The sequence below is a fragment of the Monodon monoceros genome, unplaced genomic scaffold (genome assembly GCF_005190385.1).
Source record: "Monodon monoceros isolate NGI ecotype Baffin Bay Population unplaced genomic scaffold, NGI_Narwhal_1 Super_Scaffold_12, whole genome shotgun sequence".
NCBI classification, from domain to species: Eukaryota; Metazoa; Chordata; class Mammalia; order Artiodactyla; family Monodontidae; genus Monodon; species Monodon monoceros.
In genome coordinates, this window is record NW_021703768.1 from 147,746,307 (window position 1) to 147,762,076 (window position 15,770).

General features: G+C 47.9%; 1 long non-coding RNA gene across 1 annotated transcript in view; it reads left to right on the forward strand.

Annotated features, from left to right (window-relative positions):
* Positions 1-1,001: 1,001 nt before the first annotated feature.
* Positions 1,002-15,770, forward strand: part of LOC114891634 — a 55,141-nt gene continuing 40,372 nt past the window's right edge. The window contains exons 1-3 of the long non-coding RNA XR_003792548.1: positions 1,002-1,119; positions 4,479-4,584; positions 10,120-10,214. This is a non-coding gene — a long non-coding RNA (uncharacterized LOC114891634). The remainder of the gene's footprint in view (positions 1,120-4,478; positions 4,585-10,119; positions 10,215-15,770) is intronic.

The following is a 15,770-nucleotide window of genomic DNA, read 5'->3' on the forward strand; positions in this document are numbered from 1 at the left end:
CTGGCGGCGGCCACGCGTTTGCGTGAGTGTGTGAGAGCGCGGCCGGAGATGCATGCGCGTGTGCGGGTGCTCAAGGGCAATGGCCGAACGGACTTAAAAAAATAAAAGCGAATTCCAGCTCCGGTTGCAGCTAAAGAAGGGCGAGAGGGGACAGTTTGCGCTGGGACAGCGTCCGCCCGGTCTCCTGACTCGCATCACACCCGCATCGGGCTGGGAAAGTTTCCTCTTTTTGCCTGTTGGAATTCACTTGAGATTCCCAGCCCCGAGGATTGGAGAAGTTTCCTGGATACAGTGATGCTGGGGCCAAACTGGGCACATATGGGAATTCCTGGCGTTGTGACGCTTTGCATTAAAAAAAAAAAAATCCCTCAAACTATTTAAGATAGGATCAGAGCACTAGATATAGGACTTAGCCTGAGCGACTGCCCCATCTTCCTCTTTTCGCCCCTCTTTGGTGGGCCTTGGTGCCAGATTCTCGCCCCTCCCTCAGTCCAGACGGATTCCGGGCTGGGCTGCAGGGATCCAGGTGACTGACTGGACCTGCATCATTTCCAGGCGGGGGGCTGGGAGGCCCAGGCAGCCCTGAGTCAGCCCGCCGAGGAGCATCGCGTGCCCCAGAGGCTGGAGCTTGAAAGGCAACTTTACGCGTCTCCAAACATACTCTTCCATTTTCTCAAAGGCGCTACTCGCCACCCCATTCTGGTTCCCTTTACTCTTCATTCATCGGATGGAAAAGGTCAAAAAATTCTCCCCAAACCCTAAAAACAAAACCCGAGGAAATTCTCTCCGTCTCTTTTCCTTGTTCGAGCTCCCTCCCCAAGCACGGCCGGGGCTGGATTGCCCCCGACCGCTTTCTCCCCCGGCCTGCGGAAGCAGGGAGAAAGTTGGGCGCCGCTCGGAGCGCCTCTTCCCCCGCTGTGTGTGTACGTGTGCACGCTCACGTCTCCCCGGCGCCTGGGCTGGGGACAGGAACTGCTCCGGGCACCGTCAGTCCGACGGCGCTGCTCTGGGGGCTTGCAGGGCTGGGGGAGGGCGGGGACGCGAGCGCCGCGCCACTCACCCCGGGTTGACGCGCCCTCGCCCCTCCCCCGCAGTCTCCATCCTCCTCCTGGAGAACAGGTGAGCCCGGGTACCAGCTCCCACCCCCCGCGCCGGCCCCGGCCTCGGCCCCGCTCTGCTCCCTGCCCTCTGCGGTATTTCGCCGGGGAGGTTTCATCACCCACTGCCCGTGGCGACGCGGCCCTGGGTCTCCGCGGCGGGGCGCACTGCGAGCCTCGTTGGGGCAGCCATGTGACACGGTTGGGGGAGGGGGCGCGGAGACGCTGGGGCCGGGTCATCCTCCGGCCGCCGTTCGGCTTCCAAAGCTCCTTTCCCAGGGTTCCGGATGCACGAGGGCGTTAGGAAGGGGGGGTGGGGGCAGGGTGGGCGCCTCTGGCTGCGGCTGTCCAGCGCATCCAGTGGCCTTGAGGTGGGAGGAATGAAAGGAGGGGGTGGGGAAAGCGCCTTCGGGTGGGCTCTCCCTGGGGTTGCAGCGCCTGGGACCTGCTGTCCACCATCCCCACCCGATTTCAGAGCCCAAGGAAATGGTCACTTTGAAGGTCCGAGTCTGCAGCAGTGGCAAGAAACTGACCACTCATGCCCACGATTCCAATAACAATTACTTCTTGCAGCCTCAGAGCTTTGGGGGAAGGAGGTGGGGTACAAGTACATTAAAATAGGTGGTTAGCATTTCCCACCCTGCTTTTGTTTGCGTAGTTAACTTCCTTTATTAGTTTATGAAACACCGTCTCCTGTAGATCCTGAAAAGACAAAACATAACAAAAAAACCAGCAGCAGTCTGGCCTCCCACGAACTCCATAAGCCTCTGAATTACCTGGGTAGGCTTTCTTTCCTTGGAGAGCCTTTTCTGTAGGTGAGAACATGAGCTATATTGGCATTAAAAAGGGCATCTGGTCTCTTGGTTCTTTGAGCCACAGAAATAGGAGAGGTCCACAGGGTGGGAGCAAGCCGACCTTTGTTGGATGCAGACTCTCTGAGTCTTCTCGGCCACCTGAATCAGGGGCCAGGCAGATGGAGGTCTCTGGGCTCCTGCCTCCCAGAGCTGGGGCATGGCCTTTTGCCACCATGAAGCCCTGGGGCTGCCCTCAGAGGACCTGCATAATGGAAAAATTCATCTTGGGGCTTTTTGCTCCAGCCTCACAGGGGACATTCTGGTCTCCTACCTTGTCTCCTACCTGAGCCACCTGTCCCTTTAGAACTAAAAGGAAAGTAGTGAACTGTATTTGAGGTGTTGCAAGTTACAGGTACCAGTTCTTAAAAGTTTTATCGTCAGGCCACTTGGCCAGAGCCAGACATCCAGAGAAGAATGCCCACCCCAGTCCGTCCCAGCAGGGCTGAGAAAATTCTGCAGAATCAGGAAGCAGTTTCCTGGGATTACCAGTCTAGGCCACAGGCCTGGGGTGGAAGTGGGGAGGGGAGCTCAGGCTGGCGACTGTGTTGTGATCTCCCCTCGTTCCTTCTTCTAGCTCTGTAACTCAGGACTGGTTTGGCAGACTGTGGCTGGTGACAGTAGGGAGTGGGGAAGGGGCAGTAATAATGGTAGTAATTATTATTATTATTATTATAAAGGAAACATGAATTGAGAATAGATACTGGGCCACGCATTGTGCTTGCAGCTTTGATGTCTCTCTAGGTGGGCATTGAGACTTGGGAGATGCGAGGACAGTCCAGCTGGTATTGCCCTGAGGCTCAGCAGGGAGTCTTGGCTGGACGGACCCTCCTTCTCAGCTTAAGACCCAACTGGCAGTGGAAAGGATGAGGCAGGCTCACCTCGTGACAGTCTGGGGCTTCTGTGGTTAATGCGTGGAACCCAAGTTTTCCTCTCTAACTCCACCAGTTAAATCCAAACAATAAGTAGGTTAATTCGGGTTAGACTTTGAAAGGGGAGAGGATACTGACAAGTAGAAAAGGAACAGAGGGTATCACAGGAGGGAGGACCAGCAGGGGTAAATGAACGGAGGAGACGTGGTGCGTTTTGTATCGGGAATAGGGGTTGCCCAGTTTGGTATTCAAGTGGAAGATAAAGCTGCCAAGGGCATCTGGGGCCTTGTTGTGGGGCCTTTGTGACAAATCTGTGCTCACCAGAGATCTTGTTTTCACATCCTGATGGCATTTAAGGATGAAACTCCAGGACGCTCTTAGACTAGATTCCCTTTTGGAGTTAGGAAAAGGTCAGGGGCCCAGTGCTGACACTGTGAAGGGGGATATGGATGAGAGGAATGGGAAGTAATTAGTTGGAATCTTGATGTGGGTTGCTATGCCTAGAAAGGTATTCTTGGAGGATGGGAAGGTATGAGCAGGTGGGGCCTTGGAGGATGGGAAGTTGTTGGATGATGAGGCAATATCGCATAGGTTGATACTTGGTGTCTGGTCCAGGCTTTCTGAGTTCCAAAGCCAGAGTGGAAAACGTGGCTTCCTCGTGGAGAGCTCTTCCTCCTGCAAGCCACGCCCCCTTGGGGCCGACTGTCTGGGCTGATGGCACCACCTTATGGTTAGAGAGGGAACTGTCTGACCAAATAGTGGACTCTCCTCTCTCTCTTCCTGGCTCAAGGGCCTAGGGCACTAATACTGGGTCTTCCACCTTCTCCTCAATTTCCTTAGCAAATCAGTTAATACCGATTTAGGCAATTTCCCCCTTGCAACGACGTGCTTTAATCGCCCCATCAAGAAAATCTCTCTCAAAATTTTTGCTTTTCCTCCCCCATCCTTTGCTATGAGCCCCAAATCTACCCTCATCATGGCTCCTTTGTGTCATGCCTCTATGAGGGAAAATGAAAAAAAGGTATCCAAGTGAAACTGGACAGACAAAATAACAATAGAATGCCGCTATAAGACTCCAAAATTCTTATAAGTAGAGGTCCCTCCCTAAAAAGTCTGTCTTTCCTTTTATCTCCTTTCATTAAACCAGTTGTTTCATTAAATAGAATTCAGGAGAGAGGAGACTATATCTTCCATATTTGAGTTTGTTTATTGGTACTACAACAAAATTGCTCTCTACTAATTTTCACCGTAAAAGTCCAGGGCCCCAACAACATTATGAGTTAAGAGGGCTTTTGTGGGGCTGGTCTGGAAACCTCACCATCATTTATAATATTGTTTATTTAAGGAGAAAATATTCTGAGTTCCTGAAACAACCAACTTCCAAAGGTTTGGAATACACCACTTTTGTGAATTGGACATTTCCTCTATGTTGTAGATTAACTGTCAAACCATAGTCATGGACTGACTGGAAACACAAGAGATGAAAAAGAATTTTTAAAAACCCTAAGAGAATAGGACCACTGTCTCCTTACAATAAATCCATTTACTGGAAAGAATGTAAAGCAGTAAAGTTTGGTGTCTGATTGTGGTCTGAGTTTTGTTAGTGCCTTGTTCTGAAGCCTGCAGAGTATTCCAGAAGTCGTCTCTGTTTTCCTCAGGTCATGATTTTTGCTTCCTCGCTGTGTGTGAAGACAGACTCTAGGAGAAAATGTCCCAGGCCAGGAGCAGCCTGATCTCCGTGGGGAGTGCTGGTGGAGCCCGGAGGTGAGCATCTATGGTGTTGGAATACTATGGAGCTTTCTCTCTGACTGGGTTTGGTCCGAGAACTATGGGTAAGGGAAGGGTCTTTTTGTGGGGCAGTTTACCAGGCAGTCAGATTTTGAAAATTTTCACGAAATGACCAAATCTATTAATGTGATTTAACCATCAGTATACCATCCGGGCCCATGGGACCCAATTTTAGTTTTTGAGTTTTTTTTTTTCTGAGCGGTTCTAACTATTTGTAAAGTTTTATATATCATGACTTTGGTTCTTTTGAAAGGAAATTTTTCAAAGATCAAAGAGAACATTTACTTTTTAACAAGAACAGAATAAAACTCATTCTATCTTGAATGTACCATATGGGACCATTGGAGCCATTTATAAATCTAAGACTTCACGGGATCTTAGTGATCTGATTTTTCTTATATCTTGAAATGTTTTCCATTTTATCATCCTAGGAATTATTTCATCATTACCCATCAATTATTGCCAATTATGCTAAAAATACTAAAATAATAAGAAAATGGAAGAATGATGGAATCACCATCCAGAAGGTTGATGCAACAGTGAAATAAATCATCACGATTGCATCACCCTTCAGTTTTCTTATTACATTGCTTGGAGTATTACATCATCTTTCAAGAAGGTATAAAAGAGGATAGAGGACACCATCCTTTTTTAAAAATAAATTTATTTATTTTATTTAATTTTATTTTTGGCTGTGTTGGGTCTTCGTTGCTGCGCATGGGCTTTCTCTAGTTGCGGCGAGCAGGGGCTACTCTTCGTTGTGGTGCACGGGCTTCTCATTGCGGTGGCTTCTCTTGTTGTGGAGCACAGGCTCTGGGAGCACGGGCTTCAGTAGTTGTGGCACGTGGGCTCAGTAGTTGTGGCACATGGGCTTAGTTGCTCCGCGGCATGTGGGATCTTCCCAGGCCAGGGCTCGAACCCGTGTTCCCTGCATTAGCAGGTGGATTCTTAACCACTGCACCACCAGGGAAGCCCCGAGGACATCATCTTTGTAGTTTTATTATCACTTTCATTGCATGCCATGGAGAATACAGAATTTTTCATTGCCTGCACAAAATGGTGAAGAGAAGAAAATTGACAAAGGAAAATGTTTTACAGTAGTTAGACAAATCAGAAGGGACAGCAGCGATGTTGACTCTGATGTTAACAGTAAAATTCACTCTGTAAGCAAAGTCTCAGACTCTGAGTTTTACCATACAACAATCTGGATCAATTTTCTCACACTCCAGAAGCGATCAATAAACAATATATTTTTGAGGACAAAAAATATGGTATTCTCATCCAGTTAGTCATTCAACAAGAATGGTTTCATCACCCAATATTTTTCAACAAGAACCTGGACTGTCCTGTTTTGCTCAAAGAAGGGGAGGCCAATCTTCTTGTACCTTTTGTGGTGTTTGTTTAGCAAAATTTCCTTGATACAGTTTGAAAGGGACAAATGATGAAGTCGGGTGTGTTTACAAAGGTGATCCAAAGAATATTCTTACTAGTGTTTATAAATGTAAGAAAGAAAATGCTTTGCAATTATGGAGAAAAGAAGATGACCGTCTTCTCTTTAGGAAAATTACAACCCATCAAAGGTTTGAAAAGTACTAGTTTTATGATGCAAGTGCAAGAAGAACCAGAAATAATAATAAATTAGAACTTATTAGAGATTCACTTGAAATCTGAAGTTAGTATTTGTGAGATGGATCTGCCCCTGGTTCAGCTGGTGAATAGTTACTTGCATGTAGAGAATGTTGCTCATTTTGAGTTTATATACCTTCAAAGTCAGGAAGATAGGGAATGAAAATTTGCTATATTTATTTCTGAAATATTTATTTATTTTGGCTGCGCCTGGTCTTAGTTGTGGCATGCAGGGTCGTCTTTGCTGTGTGCGGGATCTTTGTTGTGGCGTGCGGGATCTACGTCCCCGATCAGGGATCGAACCTGGGCCCCGTGCATTGGAAGTGTGGAGTCTTAACCAGTAGACCACCACCAGGGAAGTCCCTGCTATGTTTAAATTATTCAATTTTGTAATAAAAATTTAAAAGCTGTCCCTTTATTATTATTTCTGTAAATTACTCAGAAAAATAAAAAGGCTTCATTGGACCAAATGATGATGACAGTTTTTTCCTGCTGTACTGGGAGCTGAGGTTACAGACGAGAACATTAGAACAAAAATCAAGTAAACTCCTTCAGGCAAGCAGGAGCCAGTGTAGAAGGAGCCAGTGAAGAAGCCGTTCCCCCACCCCATCTTCCTTAAAACTCCCTGTTAAGGATTGATGACTGTTTTACAGTGGGGTGCTTTGAATGAGAGACATTGTCATATAACCTCTCTGTTTATTCTCCCCTTTAGTGGAACTCAGTACTTCTCAAAATTCAGTGGGGATAAGAATTATGTAAAATAAAAACATGGATACTGTGTTTTATGTGTGGTTGGCAGGACTTTTAAGATTAATTTTGACCATTCAAGATTTTTACTTTGTTTGAAGACTTTAGAACCTACTTGTCTTAGTCTGCTGGGGCTGCTATCACAGAGTAGCATCGACTGGGTAGCTTAAATAACAAACATTTCTTTCTTTCTGTTTTTCTTGGCTGCACTGCGCGGCTTGTGACGTCTTAGTTCCCTGACCAGGGATTGAACCCTTGTCCTCGGCAGTGAAAGTGCAGAGTCCTAACCATTGGACCACCAGGGAATTCCCACAAATATTTCTTTTTCTTAGTTCTGGAGGCTGGAAGCCTGAGATCAGGATGCCAGTGTGATTTGGTTCTTAGTGGAGGCCTGCTTCCCTGAATTATGCATAAAGAGAGGGAGAGGGGGGAGAGAGAGATATTGAGAGAGAGAAAGAGAGAGATCCATCTCATATCTCCTCCTCTTTTTATAAAGATATTAATCCCATCATGAGGGTCTGACCCTCATAACCTATCTAACCCTACTTACTTCCCAAAGACCCCACCTCCAAATACCATCACACTGGGGCTTAGGCTTTCAACATATGAATTTGGGGAGGACACAAATGTTCGGTCTATAGCACTAACCCACTCTGACATTTAGTCATTCAGTCAACTCTTGTGTGTGTCTGTGTGTTAGACCCGTGTTGCATACTGGACAGCAAGGAAGAGAGAAATCCAGGCACTGCCCTTACAGCAGTACAAATTTAGAGAGGAGGAAATAATAATTTTTACAGCACTGTGTGGTTGGCATTATGATGGAGATGAGGGCAGGGTACTATGGGAACTAAGAGAATGGTTGCCCTCAACCACTGACCCCTCAATGGTTGACGCCTCATAAAAGGTGTCAAAGATGAAAAATTTTTAGTTTTTACGTTCGCTTAAAAAACAGGAACTGAAGAATGGTTAAGAGAATGGTTAGGAGGCATTTAGAAGGTGGAAACAGGGAGAAAAAGCATCCCAGGCAGCTGGACCAACATGCACAGAGGCCCAGAGGAGTGAGTGAGAGCAGGCAGGATGGAGACCTGGGTGGTCTGGTGTGGCAGGGAAGGATGGTGTTTTGGAGGAGAGGACTCTTGGCTGAACGTTGACTGGGTTGATCCCGAGGGCCTGGTGTGTCTGTCTTCATCTGCAAGTAACAGAAAACCCAATGCAGAAGTCTTAAACAATAAAGACAAGTGCGTTACTCCCCATTCCAGAAAGTCCTGAGGTTGTGGGGCTAGTGAGGGTGCAGAGATGGTTTGGAGGAGGAGACCTCCAGGGGGGAAACACATTGAGAAGTCACGTGGCAAATTGGAGATGCGAAGGTAGAGGCGATTTTTACAAGCTTGTGGGGGACAAACTGGCAAGATAACCAGCTTTTGCACTTGAGGGGTAGGTGGGGAAAATGATGGAAGTTTAAGCCTTTCTCTCTCTTTTTTTTTTTTTTGGCCGCACCGCGTGGCATATGAGATCTTACATGTTCTCCAACCAGGGATACCGAACCAGGGATCGAATCCATGCCCCCTGCATTGCAAGGACAGACTCTTAACCACTGGACCGCCAGGGAAGTCCCTAAGCCTCTCTTTTACCTCTCTTTTACCAGTTCCCCCATCACCTGCCCCGTGCTCTTCCACTTCTCTTCCATCTCCCACCCCCATCTCAATCATTGCTATCACTGCTTTTCTGGTTGCTCTAGCAAAAAACCCAAAAAAACAAAAAAACCCCAGGAGTCCTCTTTGATATGAAAATGAGCCATTTTCTCCTTCCCTTCACACCTCTGTATGTAACTCATCACCACTTTGTGTTGTTTCTGACTCCAAAATACCTGTCGATTCTGTTCGCTTCTCTCCACTTCCACCATCCAAGCCTCAGTCATCTCTGTCTTGTCCTACCGTGGAGCTATCTGCTCTCTTGCTTCCACTTTCGCTCACCAACACTCTCTCCAATCCTAATTCTCTGCACTGTGGCCAGACGGATAAAAAAAAACAAAAAAACAACCAAACCAAGCAACCAACAAAAATAAACCCTCAACCCAATCCTATCACTCCATCGCTTGACTCCAGAGGCCTCTTTAGAATCCAATCCACACTCCTGACCACAGACCGGAAGGCCCTGTAAGATCTGGCCCTGGTGATTTTGCAGACCTCAGGCGAACCACCCCCTCACTCATTCCCTTCCAGCATCTTTTTTCTATACTACAAATAAGCCAACCTCTTTCCTGCCTTAGGGCCTTCATGCAGGCTGTCCCTGCAAATCAGGGGCCTTGATCAGTTATTATCTTGTTTATTTATTTTCATTGTTTGTTGTCTTACTGTTTTTCCCATCCAAAATGCATTATAAGAGCCCTGACGGAGAGGACATTGTTCGGCAAGTTCAATGTCAAATCCCTAGCACCCACTGCAGTCCCTGACTCACAGCAGATTAAGTGTGTGTGTGGTTATTGAATGATGAAATGCCTCCTGGTTCCATTAGCAGAACTGGGACTTCCAGAGAGGAAACCCCGTTTGGGGGAAAGGTCGTGGATGTAAAGAGTTAGTGGGCCACCCAGGTGCGATATCCAATGCACAATTCAACAGCCACCTCCCCTTTCTTGTGGCATTTCATAGTTCGGCCAAGGCCCTGCTTTTTGCTGAAATTATTTCTAGGTTGAAAGTGCTTTCATATACACGGCTTTTTTAAACCTCTCTACAGCCTTGGGAGGGAGTAGAATTATTATTCCCATTTTACAGATGAAAACCTCAAGCTCAGAGATTCTTGTCCAAGGCACATACAGCTGGAAGGGTCAAGTCCAGATTTGAACTTGGGTATTCAGATTGCCAGATCTTTGTATTTTATTATTGTTCTGAAGTCAGAACCCACTTCGCCATCCCCACCAGTGAATAATAAGTATTATAGATCATGTTGCAAAACACTTTCATTTTGATGATGAACAAAGTGAACTTAGCCTGATGGCCAGAGGAATCCAGTGCCCATGTATGTGTGTATATATATATATATATATATATATATATATATATACACACACACACAAATATATATATATACACACACACACACAATTATATATATATATATTTTTTTTTTTTTCTCCTTAAGACCTTAAAACCTTGAGAGGCAGAAGAAGTAGGAAGAAGTAAAAGAGAGAAGAGTAAAAGAAAGTTCTCAGAAGAAAGAAATGCACAGGAACTAAGGTAAGATTACAATCTAAAAGGAAGCCAAAGAATGTTTTTTAGACTCTTCTTGTTTTTTTTTTTTAAGTTTTTTATTTTTATTTTTAAAATTTATTTATTTATTTTTGGCTGCGTTGGGTCTTCGTTGCTGTGCGCGGGCTTTCTCTAGTTGCAGTGAATGGGGGCTACTCTTCGTTGTGGTGCGCGGGCTTCTCATTGTGGCGGCTTCTCTTGTTGTGGGCTCTAGGTGCACAGGCTTCAGTAGTTGTGGCACATGGCTTAGTTGCTCCATGGCATGTGGGATCTTCCCAGAGCAGGGCTCGAACCCGTATCCCCTGCATTGGCAGGCGGATTCTTAACCACTGCGCCACCAGGGAAGCCCACTCTTCTTGTTTTTTGGCTAGGTAACAAACAAAAAGAAGTGGGTAACAAGATAAATTAGGCATACAAAACTAAAGCAAGAGGGCTGATAACTGATGAGAAAAGAGCCCTCGGGGGATAAGGCAGAAGGAGAGAGAGGGAGAGGCGGACCAGAAGGGGATGCTCTGCAAGAAGCCTGGGTCCATCATCATTAACCTCGTGAAGTTCACTGCAGGCTGGCCGGTGCTGGGTGTTTAGGAGGGACAGAAAAGAGGAAGGTGTTGGGCCCTTGACGTCAGTTACTGATGGTGGAGATGAAGAAGGGTAAGGAGAGCTAATCTACGGAGTGTGGAGGGGAGAGACAGCTCTTGGGTGGGTAGGGATCTAGGCACTGTGGCCTTCAAATCTCAGCCTTGATGCCGATTAGCTGTGTGATCTCAGCCAGGTTACTTAGCCTCTCTGTTGAGGCTAGAATTTATGTTGAGCAGCCTCAGTCTTCTCAACATAAGTTCAAGGATAATAATGTGTGCTTCATAGGGTTTTTGTAGGATTACGTGAGATAGCGTGTCAAATGCCTTGCTTTTGGCACCTGGCACTCACTGAATAGCCATTGTTTTCCCCAGTGATCAAAGCAGGCAGTGGTGGCTGTGGCCACTCTCTGACCCACATCCCAGTGTGAGTAAGAACCGTGACCTTCTGTTGCTTTGGACACTATCAGGTCCTCAGAGGACAGGAAACAGAGTTGGCGAGCTGCCCCCTCCTTCTCCCTTGGTTGATGGTGAGATTGGGGTGGGTTTCATCTGGGGTCAGCTGTGTGGGTAGCAACTGGGTCCATTTCTATTTGCAGGTTATCGTGTGCCGTTACTTAGCACATTTGCTTTTTCAAAATGCCTTAATGGAATGCTATAGTAAAAAGAGAAAAATCTTTCATTCGTATGTGTGTGTCATCCAAATGATATTTTTAAAGATTTATTTTTGTGTGTTCACGATGTTCTTGAATAATCTTTCCATAAGTACGGTCAAAGATAAAACACGTGGTACACAAAATCTGGTCGTGCATATTTTAGAGTATGACTGTCTTTTGACCAGCCCTGGGCTACATTTCCCGAGTTCTGCGCTGTGTTTCCTTAGGAGGGCTTGCGTGAGCTGGTTTGCTGACTGGGAAACTTTTGAACGCAGACCAAGCTAATGGTGGTGCCCTCTGCCAGTGTCACCCTTTCCCTTTTTCCACCCACAGTCTGGCTCTCCGTCTGGACTCGTGGAGGCCAGACTCTTTGTGTCTCAGTCATTTATTCAACAAATATCCGATGGACACCTTTGCTGTGCTGGGTGCTGGGCTGGGCTTTGTGGGATATAGTGGTGAATAAGATGAGCAAGGTAGCTGGTCTCATGCTGCACATAAAGTAATGAGAAAATAGAGTGTCTAAGGGTCTGTGTCAATGAGCGTGGTCTGAGAAGGCTCCTCTGAATAAGGATTATTTCTATAAAAATCTGAATGACTTGAAAAAGCCCACCGTATGAAGACAGAGGGAGGCTACTCCCAGCCAGAAGCAGAGTAAGAACCAAGGCCCTGAGGTTGGAACTAAGGTTGACTTGTTCGAAGAACTGAAAGGTGGTTAGTGTGGCCGGGGTCTAGTGAGTGATGGGGAAAGTGGCAGTAGATGAGAAATTTAAGGCCAACGGCCAGGGCAAAGGCCTGCTGTAAACAAAATACCATAGACTGGGCGGCTTAAACAACATTCTCTTCCAGATCTGGAGGCTGGGAAGTCTGAGATCAGGGTGCCAGCCTGGCTGGGTTCTGCTGAGGGCTCTCTTCCTGGCTTGTAGATGGCCATCTTCTTGCTGTGTTTTCACATGGTGGGGAGAGAGAGAGAAAGCGGGTAAGCTCTGTGGTCTTTTCTTTTAAGGGCGTTAATCCCATCATGGGATGCTTCACCCTCATGACCTCATCTATCCTAATTATCTCCCAAAGGTCTCACCTCCAAATAACCTTTCCACCAGGGGTTAGGGTTTCCACATACGAATTTTGGGAGATACAAACATTCCGTCCATATCATGAATTTCACTGTTAAGCATTATGGAACCCTTGAATCCTGTGCAGTTATCTTAGAGAGGGAGGGAGAGGAGGGCATTGTGGCAGCAAAAACACTTGGCCAAAGGCTGAGGGAGAGCATGGCTTGTTAGGGCTTATCTCTTTTTGCCTTACATCTCTGCTTCTCTCTGCGGATCCACTTTCTCTGCATTTCTGGGCCACGTGGCCAAAGATGGCCTCACCTAACTGTAGAGTTTTGCGTCTCTGCCATCCAGAGATCAGCCAGAGTGAGCTGGAATCTCTCTGTTGTAATTCCAAATTCCAAAAAGTTCCTAATTCCAGGGGGAGAATCTGATTGGCTCAGATCTCTGCTCTGGTGCTTCGTGGTCAAGGGGGTAGGGCCGTGGGATGTGATCTCATGGACGGGTACCCACCCTGGGGCTCTGTGGATATGGCTGGGGGAGCAGTTCCCTAAGATGGAGCCTCACCGTAATCAGGGCACCAAGAGGTACCCAAAGGTGTCAACTCTCAAGAGGCGGAGGGAAACGCAGCAGTTGTGAGTCTGCCTCTGTCCCCACTCAGCTACACCCAGCTCTCTGGGTTCCTAGGTCAGCTTCAGACTGGGAAGGGAGATGGTCCTCCCCAGGCACCACAGAGAAGACAGCATCAGGAGTTTGAGAGTCAAGGGAACCACACAGGAAAGCAGAGAGTAGGCGGAGCCTGGCTAGGGGGTGCCGAGGTCCTCGATGCCACCACAGAAGAGCCTTGCTGTGTGGACTCCGGAGGTGGCTGTCAGGATTATAGAGCCGCCCAGGATGTGACTTGCTGGTGTCCGCCCTTTCCTCACACCTTTAGAAGTGAGGTCCTCTGGTGAAGACTTTCACTGCCACAAGGTCACCAGGGTCTGGAGTGACTCTTGTGATCCAGGTGATGAGGTTGGAGCGGAGGGAACATTCCAGGCTCCTCAGAACTGATTGAGATCTCCATGACCCATCCTGAGCCTCACCTTGGAGTCACCCCAGTGAATCCTGGGCTCCCTTTTCTTGTTCCCCCCCCCACTGCTCAAGTCTGCCTCCCTCTCTTACACACTTCTGTTCCATTCTCTAGCAGCCTCCTCGAGTGTAGACCTGTTCTTTCCAACGAGTTAACTGAAAGCTACCAGAAGTCAGGGGTGGCTGTGGGAGGTTCCCTTTTCTGTGTGACTCGTACGGTCCTGGACACGGCAAAGGCTCTTGGCAAATATTTGTCCACTGAATTGAAAATGGTTTGTGAGGGGACTTCCCTGGTGGTTCAGTGGTTAAGAATCCGCCTTCCAATGCAGGGGATGTGGGTTCCATCCCTGGTCGGGGAACTAAGATCCCACATGCCGTGGGGCAACTAAGCCCACACGCCACAACTACTGAGCCCTTGCACCACAACTACTGAGCCCACGCGCCACAACTACTGAGTCCACGCACCACAACTGCTGAGCCCACGTGCTGCAATGAAGACTCGACACAGCCAAAAATAGATAATGAATAAATAAATATTAAAAGAAAAAAAAAGGAAAGAAAATGGTTTGTGAGTCTGACCTATTCTCAATTCACTGAGGACCAAAGCGGGTCTATGGGATGGGTCCATGTCTATGCAGCAAATGTCAGGATCACCAATCATCAGTCATTTACTTCTCGCCTTTGCGGCTTTTGCCATATTTGCATTCTACCCATGCAATTACTACTCACTTTCTGCTTTTCTTTAAAGCGGCGCACATTTTTCACTTAGAAAATTTATTTTGACAGGAAACTTTCTTCCATGACTGTGCGTGAAAACGAGTATTTACCTTCCTGTAAACAGAAGGTGATTGGAAAAATAGATACACGTCTCTTAAGTAGAAAGCCCGCGTCCATTGCCCTGTGAATCATCTTGAGAGGTCCAGTAACACACACATCACGCTGGCCCTGGACACACTTCTGGATCTTGGGCAACTTGCCATTCTGTGATGTGTGGGCATGGCAGCCAGGGGCTGCCACTTGCTGTGGGCGTCACTGAAGAGGCAGCTTGGGTTACCAGCAAGAAGGCCCAAGGAAGGCTCTGGTGCCTTTCTCTCATCTTTGGGGACTCCCTGCTGCTTCCCTCCTGCCCTGTTCCAGGCTCCTCCTGCCAGAATAGAGCTCACTCTTCTCCTTTCCCTGTCAGCTGCTAGTCCTGAGAAAAGCTATGGTGGAGGAGGTGAAGGAGGTGGATGAGGAGGAAGAGGGGGGAAGGGGGAGGAAGAGAGGGAGGGGGAGGAAGAGGAAGAGGGGGAGGAGGGAGAAGAGGGGGAGGAAGGGGAAGAGGGGGAGGAGGGGGCAGATGGGGAGGAGGAGGAAGAGGGGGAGGAGGGGGAAGAGGGAGAGGAGGGGGAAGACGGGGAGGAGGCAGAAGAGGGGGAAGAGGGAGAAGAGGGGGAGGGGGAGGGGAGGGTAGGCCTAGTGGCATGGGAAGGGGAACTGGGCCTGTAGAACAAAGGCTGGGCAGTTGGCTTGGAGGCAGAGAGAGCAGGATGAGGGCCTGGAAGTTGGAGGGGAGGGGGCTGAGAGGTGCAGAGGGTTGACCATAATACTTTGCCCCAGGAAAGCGGTTTTGGCTGAGAACAAGAAGACAGCACAGTGCATACTTGTCTCTTGAGCCTTGAGCTGCTGGCTGGGTAGACAAGCACAAAAGCAACATTTTGGTTCTTATCTTGCAATGGGTAACCCTTCTGCAGGATGAAAGGTTTTACAGTACAAGGCAAGGTACAAACGTAAAAACAATGGGGTTGTTCTTAGGGTAAAGATTCTCTCCCTCATCCTCTCCGTCTTGGATGTTTAGACTTGGCTTAATTACCAGTTTGGATTTCAGCAGGTTAAGAGGTCAGATGACAGAGCAGATCATCCATAAACCTCCAGATTCCAAATCTGCTGTGCTCTGGCTCACTGTAGACACAGAGGCTCCTAGAGCTGGCAGGGACCTTGGTGTGAAGCATCTCTTCAGGGCCCCTTGGCTGAGCTACTTCCAGCGTACCCGGCAACTCCAGAATCTGACCACGAGGCTGGTGAGGGACTTTCCTGGCATGTGACCTCCTAGCTTTTCTGGCTGCCGATGCCTGAAGCTGCAGCCCCTGCCTACTGGACCCCAGGCCTCCGGCTCCTGTGCAAATATCATCGTAGTTTAGGACAAGTCTTTGC